This window comes from Sarcophilus harrisii, chromosome 2, assembly GCF_902635505.1.
Source record: "Sarcophilus harrisii chromosome 2, mSarHar1.11, whole genome shotgun sequence".
NCBI lineage: Eukaryota > Metazoa > Chordata > Mammalia > Dasyuromorphia > Dasyuridae > Sarcophilus > Sarcophilus harrisii.
Window position 1 is genome coordinate 41,325,780 of NC_045427.1, and position 12,233 is coordinate 41,338,012.

General features: G+C 36.5%; 1 long non-coding RNA gene across 1 annotated transcript; it reads left to right on the forward strand.

Moving 5' to 3' along the window:
* Positions 1-874: 874 nt before the first annotated feature.
* Positions 875-11,784, forward strand: LOC116421296. The gene is made up of 4 exons (XR_004231608.1): positions 875-957; positions 1,121-1,227; positions 4,468-4,521; positions 11,340-11,784. It is a non-coding gene; the product is annotated as an uncharacterized LOC116421296 (long non-coding RNA).
* Positions 11,785-12,233: the final 449 nt, after the last annotated feature.

The following is a 12,233-nucleotide window of genomic DNA, read 5'->3' on the forward strand; positions in this document are numbered from 1 at the left end:
AAGAAGACTGTGGTTGTTATGTACAGGGTCTAGTATTGTTATGTTGGAAAATTCTTTTTGATGAACAGTCATTTCCCTCCACAGCCGGAGGGTGCTGATAATGAGCAAATTACCTTTTACTCCCTCTGGTGTGGATTTGAAATTGGCTGTTAATAGAGTTGCTAATGTTACCAGGTTAGCATGTGATTGTTCTATTTTGAGCCAATTTAAGTTATATTTGGGGAGTAGCCAATCAAAAATCTCTCTAAGATTGTAGACCAAACTGCAGCATTTAACATTAGAAAACTTGTTTTACCATATATTCACATATGAGTAGGAAGTGCTAAAATTGTCAGGCATGAACATAAAAGTTTTATAAATTCCCATCTTATTTAGGTTCAGGATCATCCTCATTAGGCAAATACAACTTGATTTCAGTGTGTTCTTCTTTTCCCAATAGGAAAGACTCTTATTGAGACCAAGATTAAGATTACTACCTTCATTTAAGATTAAGAGTACTACCAACCAATGATTTATTTGGTCTAAAAATGGGTTCCTATCAATCGTTTAATTACTGATAATTATGTGGGAAACCTTTTACTTGGTTGTATGGTCTACCAGTCTGTAGATCTACATACTTTATTGAAGGACTTTTATTTCTAAAAACCTATTGATTTTGTAAATCCCTTCAAAGGGAGTGACTAAAGCTTTCTTTTATGTTGTGAACTTTCACCCTTGTCCCCCTTTCCCTATAGCACTTGTGATCTCTAAAACAATCACTGTGAGATGAATTTATTGTAATCAGTTCTTTAATAATGTTTCTTGACTAATTGGGATACTTTTGAGCAAACAATATTTATGTATGATTTTCAAATTTGTAATTTCTACTTTGTACTATTTTTACTTTAAAATAGAGCTTATTGACTGCATGAAGAGAAAGAATTAGGGAAAGGGGATAAAAAAGAAAACACAACAGAGGTATGTACTACATTGGTTTGGAATGATTGAGTATGTATGATTCCAAATTGGTCAAGAAGAAAGACAATTTCATTGCTTCTTGTCACTTGATAAACTCAAAACAAGGAAACTGGTACAATATAAATTATTACTGGAGTATAACAATATTCTTTTCTCTAAACAGTGTCTTTTAGGGATAAAGAAGACATCCCATGTCTACTCTACTCACTCAAACACTTCCACTACCCAGACAATCAATCCAATCATCTCATCAAGATGGGACCTTCACAGGTGACCCTAATTCTTATTATAAGAATATCATAAGGGTTATAAAATTTCTTGGTATGATGCTGACATAATGCTATGATGTAGAATTGATGTCCCATGATAAATGATGTATTGTAGATTTTAAAAAGGTATCATCTATAGCCTCTCTTTTTGTTTTCATAGTGAATATTATCAGGCAGAGTCTATTGCAATGCCTTTTTTTTTTTAAGTTTAGGAAATATAGTCATATAAACTGAAGGTATTTTATGGACCACAGCTCATTTTATATAAATTCACTGAGGTATTCACCCTGCCTGAGGCTTTTCTGTTTAGAAGCATTATGTGATTTCTCATTGGGTCATCAAAAAACACCAGTCTTTGCTCTTGCTTCTGTTCTACTCTGACAGCTGTAATTTTTGTGCTTTTTTTGAAGCTCTTCTCTGGGCAAGCAAAGTGAATTGTTTATGAAGTCTTAGGAGTAGCTAAAGATGTTAAGAAAATGTAAAATAATTTCCCTACTATACTTATGAGGGCCCATTTGGGTTCATATATCTTCCAAACATTTCCATGTTGTGCTAGTGCTGCCAGGGAGGTTAGATATATGCAATTGTTTTCAGAATCTTGGAGAATTTCTTGAGTAAACTGTTGAATTTACACATATGCATTTATTGAGGGATGGCCCTTATTATCAGTAAAACTTAGTTGGAAGTTACTTTTATCTTTGCTTATGCAAAGTTACTTAACGATATAATCATCATTTTGCTGGAAAAATAAAAATAAAAACTTGCTTTCACCTACAGTTTATCTAGCATCATTTTGGGTCATTTTTATGATTAGTTGATACTTTAATGAATCTATCATCTCACTGATATGAGCATTTACTCCCTCCACAAATTGAAATTGAAATTTATACTTTCTCATCGTATATGACTTCTCCATGTTGTACCAAAAACCCTCACTTAACCTGCTGGGAATCTTTCTCTAGATATCTGGACATTAGGTGGCTACCAATGGAACACAAATCTTGTCCATCTTTTATATCTTACTCTTGCTATGTGAACAGCCTCCGTCCTCTTCATGTTCTGTGTATTTTTAATGATATCTTTTATGAAAAGTTTACTTAGCAATTCTTAGTTGGTAATCTGCTTGACTATTTCCCTCTGCCTTTCTGTCTGTCTCTGTGTCACCTCCTTCTCCCCCTGACCTTTGAGTAACTTGCAACTTTAATTATTTGAAAACTGGTATTTCATGTTGTCTTACCCATTAGAATGGAAGTTTTTTGAGGACAAGGATTGTATTTTTGCTTTTTTGTGTTGTTAATGCTCAGCACAGTGTCTGGCACATAGTCAGTGCTTACTAAATGTTTGTTGATTGACAATAGTGTATAAGCATTACTGGAGGGAGATTGGTATTAATAAGATGGTCCTTCATTTTAGAGAGAACTTTGAAATTACAAAAAAGTCCAGGCAATTTCCTAATTACAATTCACCAGCCCTCTTGCTTTCTGCAGTTCCATCCTATACAGAGTACATCATTCATCTTCAGGTTCTGTCCAAAATTGTACTGGATGATGACTGATGAACCAGCTCTAGGGGTTGTTGCTCCAGATGAATCTCATAGCCTGAGTAATAAGTATACTTCATTCATTCCTTTGGTTTTTTTCCCATAAGGTTAGTTAAATCAACTCTTTTGAGTAATTACAGATCTCATTTTGGTAGATTATCTAATGTTCCATGGTTTGATGTGAATAGTACACCATTCATTCCTAGAGTACTTGGACTGCCTCATCATACCTCTTCTGTTTGGACTCTGTACTGGATATGATCCATACCCATGGCACACCCCTGTGAAGAGCATATGTCTCACTATTTTATGCCTCACTTGACCTGAGACATCAGAGGGTGGGTTAATCCATCAAGGAATTTTATGTGATTTCATCATATGCATGGGAATACTTTAAGGTTCACAGAAATATTTTGCACAATTTAATGAAATATTTTTATGGTTAATATACAAAAACAAACAGTGGAATCATATAATTTTTGACTTTTCAGTCAATTGTGTGACATAAAGAGGTAGTCTGTTGTAGAATATCATTTGCACAAAGCCTTCTTGTTCCTTTTCTCATATGTTCATCATGAATGCCCTTTATATAGACATGGATTGTTCTTATCAGAATTTTGTAGATAGGAGGCAGAAGTAATGATTTTTTACCCCAATTCTCTTTTTTTGGTGGTAATAACATAACTTTTCTCAAATATCTGGCATTCTAGTAGTGTTGCTGCAGCAACCCCAAAGTTAGGTGGTCTCTAGCATGGGTGATCTTGCTTTAGTCTTGGTTCACTCTTTGGGCATTCTAGCCTTAACTCTCTGTAGCATCCATTTCTCTATGTCTTCATAGGACATGTTGAGAATTATGCTATTAAAAGTACAAATTTGATGGCTCCACTGTCCTTAATGGAAAAAAAAGCACTTGGTTAAAAAAGCCTTTGTAGATATTTTCCACTTTGTGCCTATTGTTTTCTTTCCAGTTTAATCCTCAAATGCTCTTGGGATGGTTTGGCTTAACTGTGTTTCTTGTCATATCTTCTGTAAACTCATTTTCCCCTCTACTGCTTCTTATTATTTTATGAGGCTATCCACTATCCTCCTCCATTAAGATTTTATCAAGGTTTATATTCTAAATCAGTGTTGCTTATATCTCCCTGCCTGATGAGGCAATCAAGAATTTGTTGGTTGAGTTATTTATTTATGTATTTTACCTCTTCACTCCGGTGACTGTTACATCAGCTAAACTTTTTATTTTATTTGACTTTTGGAGACTGGTTTTTTATGTCTTGCTTAATGTGGAAGTATCGTGACCACTCACAGGCCCAATCTCACTACTGATTGGTATGGGTATTTTGATCTGATCCAGCTTGCCTTTGCTAAAACAGTCTGGAGCTCTGCAACTTTGCTGCCAGGCTGCCAGGTCTGCCTTTTGGAGACCGTCTTAAACATTAAGTCACCTAGACTACTTAGTTTACAATAACTTAGAAATTCTAAGCTAAATAATCCACCAACTTCAGCCTTCTTGATGCATATATCACAAAATCTGGCTTTATACGTTTTTTAAACAGAAACTATGCCAATATTTGTTCTTTTATCCATTTCTTAGTACCAGTAACTTAGTTAAATAGGTCATTAACAAATGTTTTAATTTCATGCAATATTTTCTTATTTTTATACTTTCTTCTAACTTGATATTGATCTTTGTATTAACAGATCAATGGGCTGAATACCTTTGAATGACTGATTCAGAAATGTTTTCCACAACAGGTAGGAGTGTTTTTTTTTTTCTGGCTATTAAGATATACTCAATTTATTCAGAAATTTTCCTGTCTAATGTCTCCTCTCTTCATGGTAAATAGATGTGAGGCTTTAGTATAGTTTATGGCCCTTTGGTTTCTTTCATTTATCATTATTATTCTTAGGGAATATGTGGACATGTAAAAGATTTACTCTGTGGATTAAGGAACAATACATTTGGCTTATATATACTCACTTTAAATTTTTGAATAATTTTTTTCTCTAGAAGTTGTCCCTGAAGAAAGCTGAGGTAGTTTTTCCACATTCCAAATTCTCCAGAGGTTAATTCTCTATTTGAATAGTTAGGATAAAACCCATTTCCCTGGAGAATAATTGAATACCCTAGAGAATCTCAGTATTAGATGTTCTTAGTAGTAGGTACTCCAGAAATATAAGATATTAGATTTTGTTTCATTGGAGAAAAGATACATTTATTTCTTAAGAAAAAAATTTAATAAATTGCTAAGTGCAGAGCAATTTACAACCTTGTTTCTGATAGGTTCAAACAGAAGATTTGATATTTTTCATCTAAAGTGTCTTTTGTTTGGGTTGTTCACCCAACTTTATTATCAACAGGACATTGTATAATATGGAAAACTCTCCAGAGAGGTTGAAGAGGCAGTAGAAAATAGACAAAGCTCCCTGAGCATTGTTTTATCTATTTTCCTAAGCTTAGCGTTCAGGAGATTAAAGTACTTCATTAATTTACAAAAATCTTTTTTTTTTCTGAAAAGATGGTTCTACTGTATATATTAGGGAAGGATGTGGAGTCTTCTATATAATCAATTCTCAATTATCCACATGTGGATTATCTGTGGCAAATTTTTAATCGGAGGCTGACATTCTCAGGAAATGCCAGCAAATTTTCACAGTAGCTTAAGCAAAACATAATTAGGAAGACAAATCTCTTCTCCATCCCCCCATTTCCCACCAAACAATGTAATGCTTTCTGAAGTCAAATATAAATGACCTTTCCATCATCGACTGTTTTGGATTTGGGGTGCTGCAGCTCCTGTTCATTAGTGTGGGCCATTAATTGATGGTCTAATAATGATAACAACAAAATATTACCACCACTTTGCATTTATAATAGTGCTTTTCTTCCAAAGAACTAAAGGTGTTTTATATCCACAATCTCATTTGTCTTTACAACATCCCTTTGAGGGAGAGAATGGCAGGCAGAGTAATTATCAGGATCGCTTTTCTTTATTTTGTAAAAGACTGGTCAAATATTTTCATTTTGTAATCCCTGGTCTCTCAGATTTTTCAAAAATAATGGCTAGCAGTTCAGTAAGTTCATTAACTAATTCCCTAAAGGCCTTAGCGGGCATATCATCTGGACTTGCTGATTTGCATACGCACAATGTTTTCAAGTATTCCCTTACCTGGTCTATCTCAACATCTAAATTTAAAGGTCTTCATTATTTCCTAATTATCTATGCTCCTTTCCTTTATTTTTCTTGTTAAAGACCAATTTTAAAAGGCCGTTCAGTATCTCTGCCATTCAGAGTCATCATTAATTTCTCTCCCCTCCTCATTTATTAGTTGAGCTACTTTATTGCCAATGTTTCTTTTTCCCTAGACTATTTTTATTTCCTTTAACCTCTTTGGCACTGTTAACTCATTTTTTTTCCTGCGGCTTTTATCCTTTCCTGACAAGCTTTGGAAAGAGTTTTTCGATTCCTTCTTCTTATTTTCCTTGTCTTTTTTTCCCCCTACTTCCACAGTAGGTTCTTTTTTTTTAACCTTTAGAAACTTTTCAATGTGCTTTGTCAAGCAGCTTTTTGGTCTTTGCATTTTTTTTTTTAAATCCAGGGCATTGCAGACCATTGAGACTCAAATAGAGGTTTGAAAATTTTCTTACCATGTGGTCCTTTCTCATCATGTGGTCCAAGTTTCTTAATTCCATTCGGATTAGATTTCTAAACATTTCTGTACTTGTATACAGGATGTACAGGTTCCTTAAATGTTTTTGAATTCAAGGACTGGGTCATATCATATAGCATCTGGCGGTCAATGGCCTCAAAGGCTATTTAGAAGTGCCAGAGAATTGACTATTGTTCATATAGTACATTTGACATTTTTGAGTACCATATCAGTATAGAAAAAGAATCCAAAATACCATTGGTACCCCAAGCCGTTGGCATTGAAAGTTGGTTTCCTAGGCAGAGACCATACCTGTCATGATAGATAGCATGCTGTTTTGAAAGGGGAGATTGACAATCGCCACTTTTATAAAATTCTCAATAACTCCTTTCTAGTTTAGATTAGGCAAAGGTATGAGAATAAGGACTAGTCTTTAGATTGGCAACACCATCTCATTAACTTGTGATATTTTCCCACATGGTCTTAATTTCTAATAGTTACCTTAATATTTTCTTCTATGATCAAGTCTTATTTTTATACACAAACACATGTATACAGTGCTCAAAAGCACTATATGTGCATATATTTGTACATATATGCATATATATTATAAAAATATGGATATATATATACACATGCACACTAAAGTTCTTTTATGTTACAGTCTCATTTGCTTTTGTAATATGTCTGTGAGAGATTGACTGGCAGGAAAAGTATTTATCAGGATTACTTTTCTTTATTTTGTAAAAGAACAATCAAATACTTTCCATACATAATCCCTGGTCTCTCAGATTTTTCAAAATGGGGATACTGGTAAATATAAATATCTAGTTCTAGGTAGATGTCCTTATAATACCCAGAATTCTTTTTCTTTCATTGTTCCCTCCATTCCTCAGCTCCTTAAATCACACATCCTGATTTGTATATGCTCAGGCAATATGAACTAATTTTAATGTCAGCCTAAGGAAAACATAATTATGAAGATTAATCTGCTACAAAATAATCACATTATGCATCCTCTAAACTACATATGAAATGCTTTTAGATTATTTGCAGTTTGGGATTATTTGCATCATTGCTTTCCTTCAATGGTGTGGACAATTGAGAGTTTACTGAATTTTGATAAAATGAAATGATCCCAGAAAAGCAACTTGTAATTAAACTGAATTATCACCAGGTGACACTACTGCTCCACAGAAATGTAGTGGTCTGAGCCCTTATCTACCAGAGAAATCCAGGGTTCTGGTAGGAGGAGGTGAATCTTGCAATTTTCTTTGGTGGATGTGGTCTATAGGATTGCAATCCACTCCAGTTTGTGGAAGAGTAACTCCAGAGCTCATGATTCCTAGTTAGGGAAGAGCATATTATATTCCTAGTGATGGAGGATGGGAAATGCTCTTAAGACCACTGAACTGAGTCAAGGGTTAACAGAGCATTTCTATAACTGCTACAGATACCCACGCTTGCTGCCTGGAGCATGCTTGCTCACTTTTTGGGTAGGACAGAGCGACAGGAAGTTGGGCTAAATTCCACCAATGGTGAAATTCATCTGGTATGCTACTAAACTTTATTACACAAAATCTTGTAATATATCTATATATATTTACATGATAATCAACTTAGCTGGGATTTTGTAAACACCAAGGATACAAGATCCTGTGGTGTGTGCCATTTAAAATGATGATAATACTGGCTTTTCTATAGTCACATTTATTTCTGCTTATTTCTGATGTATCTTTTGCACTACATCCCTACCCTTTTTAACACATGTGAGGAGCAATTTGTAAGCATAGCACCTGTTTGGTGGATAAAGCCCTTGATTGGTATATATGCTGAAAATTTAACTCTGCAATCACCCCCTCCCACATAATCAGTTGCACATGTGATTTCTATATGTGTAATATTCCTTTCTTTCTTGGAATAGCCGAATTGACCAATTGGCTAACTTGTAATACCCAGAAATAATTATTTAACTATGTATATGCATATAAATATTCGTGTGTGTATCTATACATAAATGTTCTTTGGTTGCATAGAAATAATCCCCCCCAAAACCAAGAATGAATTCATGCCCTTGTCAGCATTTCCAAGATTCTGACCATGAGTCCCAGCTTTATTTTTCTTTTAGGTTCTTCAGCCCCTTTGTTCCACTCTACACAATCATTAACTTTCTAGAATTGCCCACAAGAAGCGTTCCCAATTTCACACCCTGCCCTTCTTCCCTCTTCTGTTAACAGGAAGTGTCAAACAGTTGAGTAGACAAATAAATATTTCAGATGAGCTAGTAAACCATAATGTGTCAAGCTGGGTTTATCTATGTGGTTCCAATTAGATACCTGATGAACGTATGTCTAAAAAAATATCCTATGAATACTCAAAGCCAGAGGGGGTGGGTTCTCCTTCAAGGAAGATTTCTATAGGGTCTTTTGTTCATCATTTCTCATTTGAGAACCTAGTGACAATTATCAGGCGCCATCAGTTTTAGCCCTTTGGATAGGTTCCTGAAAGGCATGACCCTGATGCCCCTCATGTATTTAGGAAGAAAGAGCTTGGAAATTTTCAGTTAAAATATTTACTTATGAAAAAGAAAAATGAAGAAAATGGAGACATAAAGGAGAGAGAAATAAAAAAAGAAATAAGTAAGGAAAAGAGAGAGAAAGAAAAGGAGGGAGGGAGGAAGAGAGAAAGAAAAAAGGAAGGAAGGGGAAGGAAAGAAAGAAAGGAAAAAGGAGGGAGAAGAGAAAGATAATCACTCCCTAAGAGCCTACATTATAGCTGGAGCTTACATGAGACAGCAACTATTCATTTATCTGTGTTCCAGGGTCCCGTCAGACCCACTTGGAAGGGAATAATGGTCAGAACGCTAGTGATTCCCAAAGTACTTAATAACTGAGCTGGGAAGTTCTACAAATTGCCTCATGTGTACCCCTCCCTCCCTGCTAAGAAACATAGGATCTTGGGAACAGAAAGAGGACTCCGGGGGCTATTCTAGTAGTTTTCTATATTTTCCAGATGAGGAAACTGAGACCTGGGGAAACAATGTGATTTCTCCCTACCTTTTCAGAGTATCATTACTTTTATGAGACTCAACAGACCCTTATGTGAAAAGCTGAAATGGGGAATGTATCACAGAATTAAGCAGAACTTGTGACTTTCAGCTTCTCAGGGTCAGGTAGGATCCTCAGTCCTCAGACTCCTTTCTGCTCTGCACACCAAATTGCCTCAGGTACAACACCAATATGTCTCCTGTGTGAGCATAAAGTCTCCTTTTCCAGTTTCTCTTCCCATGTCAAGTTTTTAGTTTTGTTGGAACAGTTATGTGAAAATACGTTTCCTTGCCTTTTGTAGATGAATGATGTTACACTGTGATCTCTTCTCCCTTTTCTTTCTCTGCATCCTTCCCTCCCTCTTTACTTTCTTCCTTCCTTCTCTTTCTTTCCTTCCTCCTTTCTTCCCTCCCTCCTTTTTCTTTCTTCTTTCTCTTCTCCCTCTTTTTCCTTTCTTTCCTTCCTTCCCCTTCTTTCCTTTTTTCTTTCACTTCCTCCCTCCCTCCCTCTTTCTCTTTCTCTCTCTTTTCCTTACTTTCTTCTTTTTTTATTTCTCTCTTCTTTATGTCTCTTCGTTTTCTTCTTTTTTCTTTTTCATAAGTAAATATTTTAACTGGAAATTTCCAAGCATATGACAGGCCCTAGAATGTGAACTTGAATGTACTGTAATAGAAATCATCAGTTGCCATGACGACTTGTTCCAAGAGCAGATTGCACAGAGTCACATGAGCAGAGAGTGCTCAGTAATACTAACACATCAAGAGAGCGAGCCACTTAACCTCAATCGCTTCCAGCTATTGTGCAGAATGCAATTGAATTTATTCCTAATTTCTGCCAGTGTTAAGGAACAAAATTTCCCTGCAGATTTTAATCTTGCTCAGGCAGTCCCAGTCTGTGCTCTGGCTCTAGGTTCAGCACCAACACTGGGCCCGACTTTATACTCCTCTTCTATATTTGATTATTCTTACTTTTAATAATAACTTTCTCATCCTCCAACCCCCTGTCCCTATCCCCTTTTGCTCTGCGGTGTCCTACTTTACCTAAAATGGCTACCCAGAAGCCTAATGGGAATAATAAGAGCTCCCCCTTTCAATTGTATCCCAGATTGATTTCTCAGTATCTTAACCAAAGCTGGGATAGAACTGAAAACATGACTTCTGGGCTGAAATCTGGGATGCCACAATTAGCATTTCTCTAATAACAAGCAAGATCTAGTTTGCTAGCTGATTAGTGAATTCTGAAATCAAAATGTCTACTCTCCATTTTCCCATCACCCCTGGGTCTGACAGTCCTCCAGGAGGTATAGCCCATGATCACTGAACACTCATTGTAGGAGCTTATCAGCTCTTATGATGGCTGATAAATCAGGAACTCTCATATGAACGGTCTCAAGTCAGCAGCTTCATCGATCTCTCCTGCCCCCTTTTAAGTTATTTGTCTTATTCACTTCCAAAGATGATATCAGAAATGCCAAATGAGGCTTTGTTTTCTGGGCTCTTATTCTTCCCAGACTGGGTTGTTTCAGGGAAGCAGGAGGCACTGTGCATGTGGCCTGGCCTTTTGTTTCCCATCCAAGGTCACCTCTCCTCTTCTGTTCAGGTGCTGGGAGCCGGCCGCCTGTGAGTGCTGGGAGGCAGGAGGTGGATTCCTTGCTTGCTGACAGGTCTTTACACAGATGATACCCCCCTCTCAGTCCCCTTCCCCACCTTGTGAGTAGCACTTGCAAAACAATAAGGTCTGCTGCAGTATCTAAATGATCTGAGGCAGGTTGCAGATCTCAGAGTATCCAAGTTGTGGAAACCTTTAATAATAAGTTTCGATTCATTTATCAGACCTGTGCTTTCATCAGTTTAAACACTTCCTCTACCAATACAGGTTGGTTGGTACCAGTCTCATGGAACTGTTTGGAGGAACTAAGAGTTTCAAGTCATTTGCCCAGTTGCAAAACAAGTAAGAATCTGAACTTAAACTCTGGTCTTTCTGAAGCCAGCTCTTGATCCACTATATAAAGCTGCCTCTTGGTACTTGGCAGAAAAGCTTCCCTTAAGGAATAGATTCCTCTAAGAATCAGGTAAAAAAGTCACATTAATGTGGTCTAAAACTTCTTAAACTGTGGGTCGTGTCTTGAGTCTTTTAGCTGAATGTGGGGGAATTTCAATATTATGACAGATTATCAATAAATGTTTAATTTGTATACCTGTCTCATATACCTATATACCGGGGGTTATGTGAAAATTTCTGGGACAAAAAGGAATCATGAATGGAAAACTCTTAAGAAGCCCTGGTCTAAAACTTCCCTATAAGACACATAGGAGCTTTTGGGATGCAGGAGGTGGCTGTATTCTGCCCTCAGAAGACTACATCTGGAGTTCTGTGTTCATTTCTGGGTGCCCAATAAGCAAGGACACTGGCTGTCATATTTTGGGAAGGATATGGACAAACTGAAGGATTGTCAGAGCAGGACAATGGAAGGAACTGAATATTTTTGATCAAGAGAAGAATTAAGGAGCACAAAAGAGCTGGGGATATCTGCCATGTTGGGAGAGGGATTCATCTTGTTCATGTGGGTCCTAGAAGGTAGAACTAGAAGCATGGGGAAAAACTTTAGAGCGGTAGGACCCACATTAAAAACAATAACCACCACCAGCAGAATTTCCTAATTCTTTGTATATTGAGGAAGTTGGGTGGATTGACTTCTAAGATCTCTTCCAGATCTAGATTTAGGAGCCTATCATTATGAGGACAAAGAAAAGGAATGGGTTGCCCTGG